Source organism: Trichechus manatus, unplaced genomic scaffold, assembly GCF_000243295.1.
Source record: "Trichechus manatus latirostris isolate Lorelei unplaced genomic scaffold, TriManLat1.0 scaffold00038, whole genome shotgun sequence".
In the NCBI taxonomy this organism is placed as follows: domain Eukaryota; kingdom Metazoa; phylum Chordata; class Mammalia; order Sirenia; family Trichechidae; genus Trichechus; species Trichechus manatus.
The window spans coordinates 5,371,645-5,391,415 of record NW_004443974.1 but is presented as its reverse complement, the minus strand read 5'-3'; the positions used below and the strand labels follow the sequence as shown (position 1 = coordinate 5,391,415).

At 45.0% G+C, this 19,771-nt stretch overlaps 1 protein-coding gene across 5 annotated transcripts in view; it reads left to right on the top strand.

Moving 5' to 3' along the window:
- The window catches only part of GGTA1 (glycoprotein alpha-galactosyltransferase 1 (inactive)), an 82,347-nt gene that overhangs the window by 5,151 nt on the left and 57,425 nt on the right, over positions 1–19,771 (top strand). Inside the window, exons 2-3 of one of the 5 annotated variants that reach the window (XM_023730674.1) lie at positions 9,020–9,095; positions 12,364–13,027. The exons of 2 other annotated variants lie outside the window; for them this stretch is intronic. The gene's annotated coding sequence lies outside the window, so the exon portion shown is untranslated. Of the gene's footprint in view, positions 1–3,719; positions 6,431–8,465; positions 9,096–12,363; positions 13,028–19,771 lie in introns of those variants that run through there. 2 more of the 5 variants (XM_023730676.1, XM_023730678.1) reach the window with 2 other exon arrangements.

Sequence of the window (19,771 nt, the reverse complement as noted above, 5' to 3'; positions counted from 1 at the left end):
ACACACACACACACACACACACACACACACACACGATGCCCTGGTGGCGCAGTGGCTAAGAGTTGGCTGCTAACCAAAAGGTCGGCAGTTCATATCTATCAGTGTCTAAGAGCTTGGCTGCTAACGAAAGGTCAGTAGTTCGAATCCAGCAGCTGCTCCTTGGAAACCTTATGGGACAGTTCTCCTCTGTCCTATGGGGTTGCTATGGGTTGTAATCCACTCGACAGCAACAGTTTTTGGTTTTTTTTAATTGTAGTTTAAGTGAAAGTTTACAATTCAAGTTAGTCTCTCATACAAAAATTTATACATACATTGTTATGTGATCCTAATTGCTCTCCCTATACTGTGACAGCACACTCCTCCTTTCAACCCCTAATTTCCCATGTCCATTCAACCAATTCCTAACCCTCTCTGCCTTCTCATCTCACCTCCGGACAGAAGCTGCCCATTTAGTCTCATATATCTACTTGAGCCAAGAAGCACACTCTTCATGAGTATCATTTTATGTCCCACAGTCCAGTCCAATCTTTGTCTGAAGAGTTGGTCTTGGGAATTGTTTTAGTTCTGGGTTGACAAGAGAGTCTGGGGGCCATGCTTTCTGGGGTTCCTCCAGTGTCAGTCAGACTATTAAGTCTGGTCTTTTTACTAGAATTTGAGTTCTGCATCCTACCCTTCCCCTGTTCCATCAGAGACTCTCTATTGTGTTCCCTGTCAGGGCAGTCATTGGTGGTAGCCGGGCACCATCCAGTTCTTCTGGTCTCAGGGACAGCAACAGACTTTTTTTTTTAATAGTATGTAATAGTTAGCTTTGACTGCAACCATGCTGTATAACAAACATTACCACCCCCCAAATCTTGACTTATGACCACAAGGTCTATTTATTGATCACATTATCTGTTAGCTGGGGGGGTGGTTGTGGCTGCATGACTTTGTGGCTTTGCTCCAGGTGCCAGTCAGACAAATTTGCTCCATGTGTCTTCTCATTCTGGAACTCAGGCTGGAGGAGCTGCTTCTATTTGGTACATGTTATTTTTATGATGAGGACTGGAGCAAGAAAGAGATGACATGTTGCCTCTTATCACCTCCACTCTGAACTGGCACATAGTCATTTCTATCTACATTCCATTGGTCAAAACTGTTTCTATGCCCAAGGCCAAAGTCAACATAAAAGGGAATGAATACTTGGGAACAATAATCCAGTTGACCACGTATGTTTTTTAAAACCCCCCTGATACAGATACTCACTTATCCTTATCTCTTCAACCTAATTCCCATCACACAGCCTACACTTTGGTCCAGTTATTGCCCTTTCCTCAAACATTGCAATGCCTTTTCAAGTCCCTGTAGCTTTGCACATATGGGCTCTCTGTCCAGAAGTTACCCTCTTACTCCTCCCTACCCCCTTGACCATTGAATCTATGACCTAGTTTGGTCAGTCCTACCTCTTTACCAAATCTCCAAATAGTCCTTTTAATTCCAACCCCACTGCTCCTGCTTAGTATGTATGCACCCACTCTCCAGCCAGGCCCTTGCTGTTACATCTCCCTAGTCTTACCTCCTCCAGGACATTCTGCCATGGCAACCAAAGTCATCTTTCCAAAGAGATCTTGTGATCAGTTTCTGAATAAGAGATAAGAGTTTTAAATTCTATCTCAGTTGTATTTTGCCATCTTTCCAAGAATCCCTGTTGCCCTCAGGATAAAGTGCATATTTATTCCTTTATGTGGCATCCAGGGTCCTACATAAGCTGCTCTCTGAACTCCTTGTCACCTTCATCACCCCACCCCGCAGAACCTCTGCTCCAGCCTTGCGGAACTACTGGTATTCCTGAATCCCTCTTCTGGTTTTATACCTCTGGGTTTTTTCACATGATGCTTCCTGTGCTTGAAATACCCTCTCCACCTCTACCCCAAATCTAACTGCAGACTCCTACTCATCCTTCAAAACCAAAAACCAAACCTGTTGCCGTCGAGTGCTCATCCTTCAAGGCCCAGTATAATCATCTCCCTCTCTATGAAGCCTCTCTCTTCATCCTGCCCCCCTTGAATTAGGCACCCGCCTCCTTCTACTCCCTGTCCCACAGCACCCTGGTCATCCTATAGTACATGGCCCCCTGTTACATCCTATTGCGTGTCTTTGTTTTTTTCTGACTTTGGCGGTGCCTGGAAGGCAGAGAGTACATTATTCACAGGACCCCAGTGTTCATTTGACACACTCTGGTGGTTAAATGTGGCCTCTGTAGCCTCACTGCCAGAGTTTGAATCTTCAGTGGCTGTCAGGCCTGGGGCAAGTCAGCTCACCTCTCTGTCTGGGTTAAAAGGTCCACTGACAGGAGCTTCACCTTAGCTCCTGAGAGAAGGAGGCCACTTGATTTAGTCTGGGAAGTTGAAGAGTGAGTGATATAGATAGGGCCCATGGACTTAAGGCCAAGACATCACCATTTTGTATATTTAGCCCAGATTATTTCTAAAAGGCCTTTCAGTTCTAAAAAAAAGAAGTGAAAACATATTGTCTAAATCTCCAGCCAAAGCACTGGTCTGCTGAGGAGAAAAAGGCACAAAACAATGCCAAGCCTAGAGACCACAGACTCAGTTGCATGCAGCCAGGACCAGCAGTTGGGCTTCGGCAGCCATCATGCTGATTTTTATTGCTAAATAGTCTCTCTCATGAAGGAGAGGCAGCAATGGCAGGGTGGTTGCGATCCAACATGTGCTTACTTTGTGCGTACTGGGGGAACCCCACTTAGGGCCTGGGCATGTTTCCGGTGGTTCCTCTCTGAAGCCATGTGGTTGGCAGACCCAAATGACAGGAAGAAGCACGGAGCTGCCACTTGAACCAGGGCCTGACTCGGCAAATGAGTAGTTCCAGACAGAGGCGGAGAGCCCAGAGGGAGCAAGGTGTAGGAAGCCAAAGGAGGGGCCGGTTTCCAGGAGGATGTTGAATGGTGTAGAGAGGCGGGGTAGAGAGAACGGGCTTGGAAGCTGGCTGGGGGTTGAGAGCAAGTCCCTGGGGGAAATGGAATAGTACTTACACTATTACTATTGTTAAATCCTCTACATTGAGGACAGAGATTATCTACCCACCTTACGTGATCATTACAAAAGCCCTGTGAAGTTGTGAGTTTTTCTCCCCATTTTACAAGTTGGGGAAACAGGCTGAAGTTTAATAACTTGGTCAGAGCCTCTCAAGAATTAAGTGGCAGAACTACAGCATGAAAACCCTGTTCCTGACTCTAAACATAGTGCGGTTTACAGACTCTGGGAAGGGGGCATGAAGGTGGTTCAGAAGGTGAAAGGTGCTGGAGGCGGTTGTGCTGACCTTCACTGGGATACAGATCCAGGCCCAGTGCAGGAGAGGGCTCCTGCCCGGTGTTGCTCAGATGGAAATCAGCCAGAGACAGTGGAAAGCAGTAGTTTGGAAGAGGCTGGGGGCAGAAAGGCCAGGTCTTGTGATCCATTCTGGATAACAGATAAGAGTTTTAAATTCCATCTTGATCCGGGTGTTATACCTTCAGGGGCCTTAGTTGTAAATACCCTGGGCCTTGCGTTCCTTAGGGATGAGACACTGAACAGAGCTCTGGGCTGAAAGTGAGGGAGTTTGGTCCCAGCTTCTGCGGATCAGGTGGGTCCTGTGGGGTGCCGCTTGAGGAGTGGGCTGACTGGGAGGTGGGCTCTGGGTGGCTGGGCTTGGGGCTCCAGGTGTGGGATGGGGTGGATGGAGGGAGAAGAGCAGGCCAGTGTTCCAGCCCTGCCCTCTGTCTGACCCTGCCTCTGTCCCTGCTTTTGTTCTTGTTGCTACCTCTGTGTCCAAGTCTGACTCAGTCTGTCCCCATCCCTGTCGCTGCCTCTGTCTAGCCTTCCGGACCCCGGTCTAAGGGACTGCAGGTGGAGGTCTCTCCACATGGTCTGTGGGGGCTTGGGGCCGGAAAGGAAGGGAGTCTCGGGGCACAGGGTGGGACTGACCGAGGAAGTCTTTTGCAAGGATTGAGGGGTCAGCCCCGTCTGTTGGGCAGGACAGAGTAATGGCTCTTGTCAAGGACACGATGGAAAAGGATTCCTCTGGGAAGGGGGAGCCTGAGAGGAGCGCACGAACTCCTGATACTAGGGGTATTTAGAGGGAGAGGTTAGAGGGATTGGAGAGCTGAGGACCAAGCCAAAAACCTAGCCTGGGGAAAGTTCCAAAGATTGTAACTTTGGCAGCGAAAGTCTCTGCTGCATTGGAGTAGTGCGAGGCAAAAGGGTCCCTTCAACTCTTCAAACTGCCTCGTTTCCACTCAAAAGGGACACCAGCCCGCATTTGCAAATGGCAGAAAAGCAGCTGAACAGAATGATTGCACAAACTCTTGAAAGACATCCAAGAAACAGTAAAGTGGGAAAAAATGTCAGCGTGTGAGCAGAGCAGAGAAGGCACAGGGACTTCAGATTCCTCAATCTTCCCGCTGGTGGCGGGAGGGAGGAGGCAGGTGGGGAAGGTGTCAGTGCCACTCCTCCCCCCAGGAAGGAACCTAGACCTAGGCGGCTGTTTTTGTGGCTTTGCCTGTGGTGTACTTTCCTTCTACCTCCTATACAGGCCTGGGGGCCTCCTGCATTCTACCTGGAGTAGGTGTGTCTCCGTGGCAGGAGTTGCAGGATGGAGCCCTGGCTGGGCAGCTTCCCAGCTGGGAGGCACTTGCCCAGAGGAAACCTCACTTTCCTCAACTGTGGAATGGGGATACTGCTGATGACTTCCCTCCTTGGTTTGAGCAGGGAAATGCAAAGTACTTTCCAAAAGGGGAGTAAGGAATATGGTTACTCAGTTGCACATCTGTGCTTCTTTGGCTACAATAAGCACTTCTACCTTGATCAGTTATTTCTGAGTGTACCTTGCTTTCCTTATCAGATGGGAGCAGAGTGCAGATGGGAGTTAACTCTATTGTAAGGATGGGTGCTGAATGACTGAAAAAGGCAGAGCTGAAACAGTCCCTAGAAGATTGCAGACTATGCCCCTGGGAGGCCCAGGATCCTGTCCAAGGGCCACCGTGGTGGGGGAGAGGAGCCTAAGGGCTCTCCTTTCCCTACTTCAGTTTGCTAAGTTTTTGCTACCAGATTCCTCAGATCCAGTCTGATCTGGTCATTTTTGATGGAGAAATTGGGTAGAGAGATGTGCAAAGTGACATGGGCAAGGTCCCGCACGAACCCTGGTCTGTTAAGTCATAGGCCAGGACTGACCTTGGCCTGGTCAAGGTGGCTCAGAGAAGCCGTTTCTCCAGCTCTTGGCCCAGTTCACCTGTACCTTAATCCCAGGGTCCCAGGGCCAGCTCCTTACCCTTCTGAGAGAGGAAGCCTATGAGTCTCATCCTTTGAGCATTTCTAAGCCTTTATTGGGACTTTTGCATGCAAGCTGGTTGCACAGTGTGAAGTTGAAAAGAATTAGGTTGCCCAGGAGCTAGCTAGCATTCTCACACTGCCGCTTCCCCAGCCCAGCCCAACACAGAGAACTGTGCCTTTACTCTGTATCCCTGTAGTCTTTCTGCTGGTTTCCTTTAAATGTTGAACATGATAGTGGATCCTATTTCTGACTGTTAGGATCCAAGTGACCTCAAATAGGAGGCTAGTGATGGTGGTGACCATTCCCTTATGGCGTTTTGTTCCAATTTCATTGGGTTCTTAATCGTTACTATGGTGGGAGATGACCCCCACCATACTAATGGGCTGTGTGCTGGTCCCTTTTCTAATTCTCACATCCACTGGGTAGGGAAAGTGTCACTAGCCCGTTTTATAGTTGAGGAAATGAAGGTTCAGAGAGGTCAGGTAGCTTGTTCATGTGCACTCAGTATTAAATGGCAGCTGACATTTGTCTGACTCTAAAGACTGCGCTTTTTCCATTACATCACCCATGTGATGGCTAGAAAATGGCTAGTGGACAGATGTCATCAAGTCTAGGCGGGTGGGAAAATGGTAGAAAAGAGGACAGCATTAAGTGGAAACTATGATATTGAAAATTCAGGACAAGATACCCTGCTCAGATAAAGTCACCTGAAGAAATTGATAAGGAGAACATTTATGTGTCGGGCTCAGAAAGGAAAATGAACCCAGCTGTAGGGAATACAACTGTGTATACTGAGAAGCACTCAGACAATCTGTTTAAATGAAAAGTCCTGGCAGCTGTCATTGCTGGCAGCGTTATTGGCTTTCTCTTTGCAATTTTCCTTACCCTGATGTTGGTATATCAGGAAGAAAGGACGAGGGAAGCCATGACCTCAGGGAATGCAAACTATCCAGTGCTGCTTAACAGAAGGCACCTACTGAGGAATTTTATGCATAAAACTCCCACTTAGTGTCTCTATGTATGAGATCACTGAACTTTTAAAAATAAAACTTTTGCATAGAATGATGGGAAAAAGAAAGCCGGAGGACAGCACCGTCCAGGATATATATTCCAGACAACATAGGTACGTTCATTGTATACATTTTATTTGAAATGATATGTTTTCTGCACTGTACCTTCTTTTTAATTTAGTGCTATCTTATATACAGTTTAAAACTTCACAATTTTATTCTTCTAATTTTAAATAAAAGCATAATTTACATACAGTAGCATCCACAAATCTTAACTGTTGAGTTCAGTGCGTTTTGACAGTTGTTTACCTCTGTGCAGCCATCTTCCAAATGAGATACAGAATATTTCCATCACCCTAGGAAGTTCCCATTTCCGATTAATTTTTCTTCTACCCTTCCTGGCCAGCATTTTCTGATTTTATCACCATTGATTAATTTTGCCTGTTCTTGGACTTCACATAAATGGAATCATCTGTATGTACTCATTCACGTCTGGCTTCTTTTACCCAAGGTAGTGTTGTTGAGATTCATCCGTGTTGTGTATATCAATCAATAGTTTGTTCCTTTTTATTACTGAGTAGGATTTCATTGTATGTCTATACCACAATTTATTTATTCTCCTGTTGTACATTTGAGTTACTTCCAGTTTTTGGCTATTATGTTTCAAACTGCTGTGAATACCCCCTTTTTTTTTTTTTAAACTCAAATCTTTTGTTTTATTACCAAGGGAAAAGAACCCGTACTGTCTTTTTTTTTTTTTTAAATAATAATTTATTGTGTTTTTGGTGGAAGTTTACACAGTAAATTAAGTTCCCCTTTAACAATTTTTAGACAAAGTGTTCCGTGCCATTGGTTACAATTTTTACAATGTGTCAGCATTCTCATTATTTCTGTTCTGTTTGTTCTGTTTCCTTGATCTACCGTCCCTTTCCCACCTTGCCTTCTCATCTTTGCTTTTGGGTAAATGTTGACCTTTTGGTCTCATATAGTGAATTGTTTAGGGAGCGTATTGCTTGTGGGTGATACTGTTTATTTTATAAGCCAATCTATTATTTGGCTGAAAGGTGACCGGCAGAAATAGCTTCTACTCCACGTTCAAAGGTTGTTTTAGGGCGATAGTCTCAGGGATTCCTCTAGTCTCTACCAGTCCAGTAGGTCTGGCCTTTTTTAGAAATTTAAGTTTTGTTTTACATTTTCTCCCATTCTTCTGAGAACTTCTATTGTGTCCCTGGTCAGAATGGCCGGTAGTGGTAGCCAGACACTATCTGTTTTCTAGTCTCAGGTTAGAAGAGGTTTTGGTTCATGTGGACTGTTAATCCTGTGGACTAGCTTCTTCTTTGAGCCTTTGATTTCCTTCATTCTCTTTTTCTCCGTACAAGTAGAGACCAATAGTTGTATCTTAGATGGCCACTCACAAGCTTTTAAAACTCCAGACGCTACTCAACAAACTAGGATGTAGAATGTTATCTTTTTGAACTATTTTATGCCAGTTGACTAAGTTGTCCCCAAGACTATGGTCCCAAGCCTTTTAACTCAGTAAACCAAACACGCGAGTTGTTTTGATATGTCTAGAGAGCCTCTGTAACTGTGCCTTCTATGTGGTTTGTTATATATGTAGTTGTATATGCAGTATATACAAACATGTATATACATATGCCTACAGATACACCTGTACATGCACGTGCATTTACTCACATATGCCTTCCTATGCACGTATATGCATCCATATCTACCTATGTAACCATATACATTTTTTGGTTGTTTTTATTGTTGCAAAATTGGATATGTTTATAGCATTTACCCAAAATTGTCCCCTTTTCTCTTGTACTTCTTAGTGTATTTACCTTGGTCAAGTTGTGCTGACTTCACCCATATTTGATCTTGCCTTTCCCATCACCAAAAGTAACAAGTGTCTGCTATCTAGAGTGATTCCCCATCCCTCTGTCTCCCATCTCCAGTAACCATCAAAGAACTCTGTTTTCTGTGTATGTATCTATTCTTGACTTTTTATAATAGTGGGACCATATAATCTTTGTCTTTTTGTGCGTGACTTATTTCACTCAGCATAATGTCCTCCAGATTCACCCATGTTATGTTTCGAGGAACCCCTCATTATTCTTTATAGTTGTGTAATATTCCATTGTGTGTATGTACCACAATTTGTTTATCCATTCATCTGTTCGTGGATACTTAGGTTGTTTCCATCTTTTGCTGTTGTGAATAATGCTGCAGTGAACATAGGTGTGCATATTCATGTCACTGGTCTTAGATCGCTAGGATATATACCTAGGAGTGGGATTGCTAGATGATAAGGTATTTCTATTTCTAGCTTTTTGAGGAAGCGCCATACTATTTTCCACAGTGGTCGTATCATTTTACAACCCTGATCCTGACTCCAAACCTAGTGCAGCTTAGATACTCTGGGAAGGGTGCATGAAGGTGGTTCAGAAGGTGAGAGGCGCTGGAGGCAGTTGTGCTGACTTTCACTTATGTACAGATCCAGGTCTAGTGCAGTAGAGGGCTCCTGCCTGGTGCTGCTCACACCAAAATCAGCCAGAGACAGTAGAAAGCAGCAGTTGGAAGAGGCTGGGGACAGAGAGACCAGGTCTTATGATCAGTTCTGAATAAGAGTTTTAAATCCCATCTGGGTGTCATACCTTCAGGGGCCTCACTGTAAATACCCTCGACTTTGCTTTCCTTAGGGTTAGGACACTGAACAGAGCTCTGGGCTGAAAGTGAGGCAGTGGTCTCACCTGGCACTCGTGCTGTCTGCTGTGGGTAAGTGTTGGAGCCTCAGTTTCCCTGACAGCAAAATGGCACAAGGCTGTGATCTGGCAGATTTCTCCCTAAACTCTAAGCAACACCTGCCACTAAACAAAAACAAACAAACAAACAAAAAAAGCAGAGAAAAGTCCAAACCCACAGGTAGTAGACACTCAAACCAAAAACCTACAAGGGAGAAACGGCTGACCTAAGGCTGAATCAGTTCTCCTGTTGCCACCAGATGGATCACACATTTTTTTTGCCAGTTTGGGTACTAGAACTGTATTTCTAGAAAATGCACCTGTTCCAGAAATTCGTGCTTTGAATCAGATATTCATTCAACATTCAATGAGCTGCTGTAAATTTATTCATTCATTTATTCATCCAAAATTTATTGAGCACCTACTATTTGCTATGCTAGATAGAGATGTAGTGGTGAGCAAGACAGACACAGTCCCGGCCCATGTGGCACCTACAGTTTAGCTTGGAAGACAGTTGTTAAACAACTAATTTCACAATGAGACCCACAAAAGAGATGTGCAGGGTGTGTGTAATAGGGGCCTGACTGCATCTGCAGAGGTGGCCCTGGAAGGCTTCCCTGAGGAAGTGACCGTTAAATTGAATCCTTCAGGGGTTAGAGGCTAAAGAGGGAAGAGCGTTGCAGGCAGAGGGAATAGACAATTAAGACCCAGTCATCCTGATAGCTCCCCCACACTGTGCCAGAATCCAGACTGATGTGGGAGCTGGAGGAGCACAGAGGAGTAGAGAGGAGGGAGCAAGCCTCTGACCCAGAATCTTATTGTGCAATTAGTTGTAATAGTAACTTCATTTCAGTATTTTCTCCATTTATCATGATGTTGTGTATTGGTCCAGTTGTGAGGATTTTTGTTTTCTTTATGTTACGGTGTAATCCATACTGAAGGCTGTAGTCTTTGGTCTTCATGGAGAGAATATTGAAGTTGTCAAGGATTTCATTTTACTTGGATCCACAATCAATGCCCATGGAAGCAGCAGTCAAGAAATCAAACAATGTATTGCATTGGGCAAATCTGCTGCTAAAAACAAAAACAAAAAAAACCCAAAGCCATTGCCGTAGAGTCGATTCCGACTCATAGCGACCCCATAGGACAGAGTAGAACTGCCCCATGGAGTTCCCAAGGAGTGCCAGGTGGATTCGAACTGCCGACCTTTTGGTTAGGAGCCATAGCTCTTAACCACTACGCCACCAGGGTTTCTGTCTGCTGCAAGAGACCTCTTTAAAGTGTTAAAAAGCAAAGATGTCACTTTGAGGACTAAGGTGCACCTGACCCAAGCCATGGTATTTTCAATCGCCTCATATGCATGTGAAAGCTGTACAATAAATAAGGAAGACCGAAGAAGAAGAAATGATGCCTTTGAATTATGGTGTTGGGAAAGAATATTGAATATACCATGGACTGCTAGAAGAATGAACAAATCCATCTTGGAAGAAGTACAGCCAGAATGCTTCTTAGAAGCGAGGATGGCAAGACTTTGTCTCATGTACTTTGGACATGTTATCAGAAGGGACCAGTCCCTGGAGAAGACCATCATGCTTGGTAAAGTAGAGGGTCAGTGAAAGAGAAGAAAACCCTCAATGAGATGGATTGACACAGTGGCTGCAACAATAGGCTCAAACATAGCAATGATTGTGAGGATGGCGCAGGACCGGGCAGTGTTTCATTCTGTTCTACATAGGGTCACTGTGAATCACAACCGACTCGATGGCACCTAACAACAGCAAGAAGTAACTTCACTGAGCTATTACCAGAACGGTTATGTCCTCCAATGAAGGAGACTCAGCCTATGAAAATCTAAAGGGATACAGAAGTGACCATATGCATTTATACAAAGAGATCCTCTCCAGAATCCTTTAAATTTTTACCTTCTCAGGACATTTTCAATGGAATTTATTTACAAGAAACAAACAAACGAATGAATGAATGAATCACCATCCTACAGGCTTTTGATAAATAGCATTGAAGACGGCAGTCCTTTTGCAGGAACAGACAGATCCACTTAAGAGATCCCGGACTTACTTCCTCACTGTGGAAGCCTTAAAAAAGAGCAAAGTTCATACTTTCTTGACTGGAGGAGCTACCCCACTACCCACATCCCCAGAGTTAGGCTGCACCACCACACCTTCCCATAGAAGCACTCAGACTTTCGCAGCCACAGAAGGCCTAGGTTAGAGCTGGAGGCAGCTGTGTGCTGGTAAATGTTTAATAACTGGCTCTTTGAAAAACAAAAGCCCTGATATGTAGCATTTGCCAATTTCCACGGCGTAAATTTTCCCACGTTGACTGATTTCACGTTCCCAACTTGAGGAGTTAGGAAGAGAGTACAGTAGCACTCTGTTATATAGAAATTTCCACTAGGTCTAGATACAATAGTAAATAACCTCAAAAGCATAAAATGTAGTAAAATAATTAGGAAGCGATAAGTTTTGATTATTATCTTTGTTCTCAATGTAATTTATTTAATTTTAAGTTTATATGATTTAGTGTTTAGTAATGGTTGTGTTTAACATCTGGCTTGACAAATTCCTGAAAACTCACCAGTTGGCTCTTGCAGGCCATTATGAGCCAACTCTAGCATGCTACTGGCTGGGGATACCCTTGGGGACCCCAGAGACAGGCCAGCACAGAGGCCATCCCTGAGCAGCACCTCTCGCCCTGCCCCCCAGTCATTCTCTAACATATCAATGTCTTTTATTTGCTTTATAATCCTTTGCACCACCTGAAATTATTTCCTTTAATTATGTGTTCACCGACTTGAACGTGAGCTCCATGAAAACAGAGTCCTTGTTTGGTTCACCACAGAATACCCAATGCTTAGCATAGGGCTGGCCTGCACCTAGTGGACCTTCAATAAACATAGATCGATTGAATGAATGGAAGTAGGGCAAGAAGCCTTCGAGGGTTCAGGTCTTATCTCTGCCATCAAGATGCATCTTTTCCTTCAGTTTCTATTTCTTCATCTATGAATGAAAAAGGTTTGGCCAGAGACCCCTCAGGCTCTCTTCAGCTATAATTAAAGTCTTTATACCTGTTTAAGGAGTCCTGGTCGCAGTGGTTAAGCTAACTGAAAGGTCAGTGGTTCAAACTCACCAGCCATTCCATGGGAGAAAGATGTGGCAGTCTGCTTTCTTAAAGATTCACAGCCTTGGAAACCCTATGAGGGCAGTTCTACTCTGTCCTATAGGGACACTATGAGTGTGAATTGACTCAACGGCAATGATTATTTTTTTTGATTCCTGTTAAAGGCATTTCTTCCACATCACCCAGCTCAAGCAGAGATTCTTCACTGGGCATCTTCAAGGGAGATCATTAGCACTGGTTCTTTGGACTATCTCTTTTATTCTTTTCCTCTGTGGACAGCTTTTTTAACACTGAGTTCAAAATGGCTTCTCTTAAGCATCCATGACTGGTTCCAGCCCAGCTCTCTGGGCTGTGCTGAGAGAAGGCCAGCCCTCTGAAAACATAAAGAAGCCTGTCTCTTCAGCAGCAGCAAATGTTGTGAGGCACATTGCTGCTTGGTGAAATGCTGTTGGGTCAAGGAGGAAGTCTGCCTGGGTGAGTTTTTCCCACAAGATAGGAATCCACAAGTCGATCTTGAACATGGAGCCACATGAGGCAGCCCCAAAGGTCAGAATAATGATCCCACTTCTTGTTTTACACATCATGCTTTACACACTCGACTTTGTGGTAAGAGATCAGTCCTTCTTTCTTTCTTTTTTAAATTTCTAATCCTCCATGGATTATATACTTAATAAAAATGAATTACTCTCAATTTTTTTGCCTTCTTATGGAGGAACAAATGGCACCCACCTGTAGGCCACACTTTGCGAGTCTGTCCTGGGAGACATTTTCACTGCCTTCAGCTGACTGGCCCATCTGATTCTCACAGCAGCTCCCTGAGGCCATTATGTGAGTATTCTCGGACTTGCAGGTGAGAAAACCTGGCCCAGAGAGGTGGGGCGACTTGCTCAAATCTGCCCATTTAGAAGGGGGAGTGTGTGAACTCGCCCCTCACTCCTGAGAGCGAGCGTGGGTTCTCCGCACTTCCTGTGAGCAGCAGAGGGAGATGTGGCTGCCCACACCTCCCGCACCCCCAGAAGTAAGAGACAAACTCTTCTCTCAGACCGAGTCACCCATTCTCCATTCTTGAGTCACTCATTCTCCATTCTACTCAGAGCTGAGATGACCAAATCCAGCCTCTTTTACCCACGAGATTCACAGACAAACCCAAGACTAGCATCTTCTCTTATGGCTTCCTCATTGCTCCCTCTCCAAAAGGTCACTCTGTCAAGAGCAAACTGAGGGTGGGCCAATGACCCTTCCTCCACTGCTGAATCTGGGTGTAGCTGGAGCCCTTCTCTGATGCCCCATAACCTGGGCAGCAGCCAAACCCCAAATCCATCCGCCTTGGGACAGCATCATAGGATTTCTGCCTTTCCTCCTACAGTTTCCTCTTCTTGCTGTGCTTGGCTGCAGCTGATATTCACATTTGCTTTCCCTTAGTGATAGGGCTTGGGTATGGTCTGCTGGCAGTACACCCTCTTGGCTCTATTTGCCCCTTTTACAGATGGGCAAAACTGGGAAGGGGAAGTGATCCAGAGTCTGGAGTAATAATAAAACAAGAATAGCTCACGCTTACTGAGCATTGGCTTACTCCATACAGTATTCTAGGTGCTTTACAGAAGCCCTGCCATCTGATCATCCAGAAACTCCAGGTGGCAGGCACTGGTACAGTCCCAGTTCCAGGAAACTGAGGTATAGAAAAATTCAGAAGTTTCCCAGGGCCACACTATAAGGGAGAGAGCTGGGGCTCAGACATGGGTACTTTGACTTCATTACCCAGACCTTTCACTACTGCACGAGGCTGCCTTAGGAAAGAGAACATTAAGATGGGAAGCTGGAAGGGTCCCAAGTGTAGATCCTCACTCAGAAGGGTAAACCCAGGCCCAGAGGGGGTGAGGGCTTCCCCTAGGTCACACTGTCCCTGAAGCGGGACCCAGGGGTCCTGACCCCCATCTAGTGCTCTCTCCGCTCCGCCATCTGCTTTGTCCTGGGATTCTAGCACCTTCGGACAAGCACCAGAGTAACAGTCACCATCTAACACCACCGAGACTGCTAATTCCATGCTGTGGGGCCTCTGAGGAACAGACCAGGGTGGAGGTAGCATGGGCAGCCCAAACCACACAGGAACAATGTGTTCCTCCCACATTGTTTGAGAAAGGTCTTGGGGCATGGAGTTCTGGCTTTCGCTGGAAAGTTCAGAAACTCTTTGTTCCCCCACAAGTCCGCCCCTGCTTAAAAGAAACAAGTTGCTTATCTGCTCCTGGATGTCATGTTTCCTGTTTGTGTGCCTGGACAGAAATAGAGCTTTGAGGGCAATGGGAGAGAGGAGCCATTCTTACTGGAATTACAATTGCTGGAGATGGAAAGGACCTAGAAGATCTTGCCTTAGTTCCCCTTACTCCCCTTTTTTTATGGATGGGGAAACTGAAGCCCAGAGAAGCTAAGAACCCATCCTAGTCCACATAGTGTGCTGGAACCAGAATCACAAATGCTTTTTTGTTTATTTTTTATTTGTTTTTGAGATTATAAAATCATAGAATGCGTGAGGTGGCGGAAGTCTAAAAGGTTGCCTAGTCCAGCTCCCCATGTTCCATAGACGAGAAGCTGAGGCACAGAGTGAGGTGGGGTGGAGAGGGAGGACACTTTCTTAAGATCATAGCTGCTGGCAGCTGAGTCCTGAAAAGCATCTGTTTTTTAATTAATATATTATACAAATACCATGAATGGCACCTCTCTGCCAGATGCTGATTAATGAGGAGTTTACAGTCTAGTGGAGAGGCATATACCGATCAAATAATCACACCTATGTTTCCAAATAGTGGTCAGTGCTTGAAAGGAAAAGAACAGGGTGCTTTGAAGGAGAATAGCATGGGGAAGACTTCCCTTAGGAGAAGGATGAGGAGAGTAAAGGAAGGAGGGGTGGGAAAGTGCTCCAGGCAGAGGGAACAGCATGTGCAAAAGCCTTGAGGCAGGAAGTGCAAATCCATCATTGCCCACTCATTTTCTAGATGACGGAACTGAAGCCCAGAGTTTAGAAGCCCATCTAGTGTAGTGCTCCAAAGAATCTTTCTCATTTTCCTTTTTTTGAAAGATGCAGAAGGTAAACAACTAATTAACAAAGGCATTATCGGCAGAGTTCGAGATCCTGGGACTGCCCTCTCCCAACCTCTTCCCCTCCCCACACCAAGAAAGTTTTAGAAAACCCTAAAACTGGCCGTTTCCTAACTGTGACCTTGAACAAGCCAGTGAACCTCTTTGAGCCTCTTTGTTTCTTCATCTATAAAATGGAGCCCATGTCCGACTCTGCTGATCTCACAGAGACTTGCCACGAAAGGGCATTGTGTGTGGGAGCTGTAGCTCGCAGGGGAGACAATGGGCTGCTGGGCTCTCCTGTACTATGCCCCTTCCTCTTTCTTAGTCCTAAGCCTGAAGGGGCTTGTCTCCACCCTGTTGTACCCCCGTATTAGTTTTCTAGGACTACCATAACAAATTGCCATCAACTGGGTAGCTTAAAACAAGAGAAATTTATTCTCACAGTTCTGGAGGCCAGACGTATGAAATTAGGGTGTCATCAGGGTTGGTTGCCACTGAAGGCTCTGAGGGAGAATCTGTTCCATGCCTCTCTTCTAGTTCTGGTGGCTGCCGGAAATCCTTGGCTTGTAGACATATCCCTCCAGTCTCTGCCTCAGTCTTCACATCACCTTCTCCTCTGTGTTTCTCTGCGTCTCAGATCTCCCTCTGCCTTGTTCTTATAAGGACACCCGTCTTTGGATTTAGGGTCCACTCTAAATCCAGGACGATCTCCTCTTGAGATACCTGATTACACCTGCAAAGACCTTGTTTCTAAATCAGGTCACAGTGACTTTCAGGAAATAAACGAAAATTGTAAGCTTCTACTATGCGTCAGACACCACACTAGACACTGTACACACGTGACACCATTTAACCCTCACAACAACCTGCGAGATGGGTGTCCTCCTTCCCATGGGTTAAATAGGGACACTGAAGCTCCGAAGGACACTGTCTGAGGTCACATAGTCAGTGTGGGTCACTTTGGGGGGTAGTCCTAGCCTCCTCAAACCCTTCCTGTAAGCTCCTTTCCAGTCCCTTTGTCCTTGAGCTGGCCCTGAGCCAAGCCAAGAAATGTGGACCCACGTGGCCTGGGACATCCTGGCAGGCGGGCACGTTGGCCGCCCTTCAAATCAATATTTTAAAAATATTTGTTCAATCTTTTTATCTGGGTTGGGAGATGTTAGAGAAAATAGATTTGCAATGAATACAAATGGTGGACCTCTTCTAGATGCTGAATTAGATTCTACATGAAAACAGTTTCCAGAAGCAGTAGGGACAGAAATTCACTGTCAAAGTCACTTTCCAAGCTGCAGTGATCTAATGTCCTAAAAAAACATTGGCTGTTCCCCACTTTTCGGTAGTTCTCTTTCTCTCTTCGGTTTGTGTTTGAGATTTTCCAAGCCAGGCAGATTCTTGGTTATAAAAGTAGAAAGGATAGTGTGATTCCAAAAAAAACCCAAAAAACCCAAACCCATTGCCGTCAAGTCGATTCCAACTCATAGCAACCCTATAGGACAGAGTAGAATTGCCCCGTAGGATTTCCAAGGAGCAACTGGTGGATTCGAACTGCCAACCTTTCCGTTAGCAGCTGAGCTCCTAACCAGGGTGCCACCAGGGCTCCATAGGGTAATTACTCTCCCACTATCTTACTGTACAGTTACCACTACAACCATGTGGGTTTATTTCCATTCAGTATTTTTGATGTATGATTACATAGTTGAGATCATAATTTATGTACAGTTTTGTGTCTTTTTGTTAACTAGTCTTCACAAATGTTCATTTTTTAAAAAGTTATATTTCATTGCATTGCTATACCACTTTTCCCTAGGGTGAGGGGAGCCTTCATTGATTGTTGGACCACAGCAAATGATTTTAAGTTACAATTATAAAATAACTTGTTTGTGGTTAACAGCATCAAGCTCTGTACGTACTTGTTTGAGAAATACTCAACAAAGATAGGTTGTTGGCATCAAGGAGATTTTAAATTTTTCCTTGAGGGTTCTTGGGGATCGTCCAATTCGGTGGCTTTTAAAGTTCTTTTCAGCCAAGAAACCCTTACTTCAAACAAAATAGCATATGGAAACACAATATATAATTGTACACAGATTGAAGGGGAGATGATCTAAAGAAGGGTTGGGTGGGGCTTTGAGCCCTGCCTTCTAGGCCTCCCCATCTCCTCTCTGTGGTCTCTGAGGAACTCCTGGGGTTCTCTGGAACATAGTTTGAAAACCACCAGGCTGGTTCAGAACCTTCATTTTAAAGAAAGGGGTGGACATCTTGAGAGAGGAAGAGGAGGGGATTTGCTTGAGGTCAAATTCATTTTTTTATTCTTTTTCAACATGTTATACCTATTGCCTGCATGTCAGGAATTTCTTAGGGAGCTTGTTAAAAATACAGGTTCTTAAAACAGTATGTGTACTGACTATTTAATGAGAAACTATTTGTTCTGTACCTTCATCTAAAGTACAATTTTTAAAAAATGCCAAAAAAAAAAAAAAAAGTACAGGTTCTCAGGACTCTTCCTTTCGGAATCCAAAATAATAGGTGTGGGGAGAGACCAGGGCTGAAAAGCACATCTCCACCCTGCGCTCTGTGGGGTGCTCACCATTCCATCTTGGCCTCCCAGAATTCCCTTCCCTCCTGAAGGACTCCTACTCCCCCTTTGAGGCCCAGTTGAAATGTACCCACTTCCCCATTGAAGCCTGCCTGCACACCCATGCAGAATGGTTTACTTCTTCCTCTGTGGTCCCAGACACATAACATCTATCTCCACTTCACGTTTATTTCTTTCTGTCTTGCATAATAGTTCATTGTTTCCAGGCCTGGCTCTCTTACTAAAATGTAAGCTTCTTAGTGGGGAGAGATTAGGGGCTGGAATGGGATCTAGTACAACCCCTGTCTTGGTTATCTAGTGCTGCTATAACAGAAATACCACAAGTGGATGGCTTTAATAAAGAGAAATTTAGTCTCTCAGTCTAGTAGGCTATGAGTCCAAATTCAGGGTGTCAGCTCCAGGAGAAGGCTTTCTCTCTCTGTCGGCTCTGGAGGAAGGTCCTTGTCATCAATCTTCCCTTGGTCTAGGAGCTTTCTGCACAGGAACCTCAGGTCCAAAGGACACGCTCTGTTCCCGGCACTGCTTTCTTGGTGGTATGAGGTCCCCATGTCTCTCTGTTCTCTTCTCTCTTTTTATATCTCAAAAGAGATTGGCTTAAGACACTATCCAATCTTGTAGATCACATCAATATAACTGCCACTAATCCATCTCATTAACATCATAGTGATAGGATTTACAACACATAGGGAAATCACATCAGATGACAAAATGGTAGACAATCATACAGTACTGGGAATCATGAGCTAGCCAAGTTGGCAGATATTTTTAGTGGACACAATTCAATGCATGACAACACCCATATTTGGAGGATGAGAAAAGCAAAGCTCATATACGATCAGCAACTTGGGGAAGGTCAGACAGCCCATCGGGGCAGTGCCAGTACAGGTACCCAGGTGTCCTGAATCCCAGCCCTCAGCACTGGCCATCTGGCATGGAGGGTGGCTGTCTGGTCTGATCAGGGAGCATTGTCCCTGGCTGCCTTATCTCTGAGTCCTACAAGAGCCAGTGCCCAGCCCAGAGGTTTCCTGAAATCCAGAAAGCACTACCTGGTTTGTGATTCAATATACCTATTTGGGTGCCTGTAATTTACCTTACAAACCTTCAGCATATATACTATGTGATAGTATGTGAATGCTACTTGGGTTGAGCTAGTATGCAGATGCTCATACAGAAAGTCTAGTGAAAGTGGTCAGCCAATCTGCAGTCAGTTTCGGGGGTGGGGGCCAGCCAGCGTTATATCCAGAGGCTGCTGCCCCAGGCCCTCCTGTTAACCCGATTTTTTATCAATAACTGATGGTTTCACAATTAGCATACTGGATGAAAAAACTGATTTTTTTATTGGGGGAAATGCATGCCTTATTAATTATTATGATATATGCTATAAATGGGCTCCTGCTGGTGAAAGCAAAGGAGTCCTGGTGACAAATGGTTAAGTGCTCGGCCGCTAACCAAAAAGTTGAATGTTCGAACCCACCCAGAGACTCTGAGGGAGAAAATCCTGGTGATCTGCTTCTGTATATATTATAGCCAAGAAAACTCTATGGGGTATGTAGGGTTTTCTTGGCTACTGCGGTCACATGGGGACTCTCTGAGTCCAAAATGACTCCACGGCACCTAACAACGATAGCTGGTGGAAACAAAGGTGTCTATGGTGTGTGGATGGGCTAAAGTAGTTATTATTCACTCCCCGTCTTTGCAGAAAAAGAGTATAAGAATCTCTACCCTGTAGCAGCCAGGAACTCTGGATTCTGTGGGATAGATGGGGCAGAATCCTGCCTCTGGAATCCTGGCATCTGCCTTGGCAGGGGTTCTCAGCCTGTTTTGGCCCATGGACCCATTGGCGTCTAGTGAAGCCTATAGACCCCTTATGAGAGTTGTTGTATGCCATTGAGTCAATTCCAACT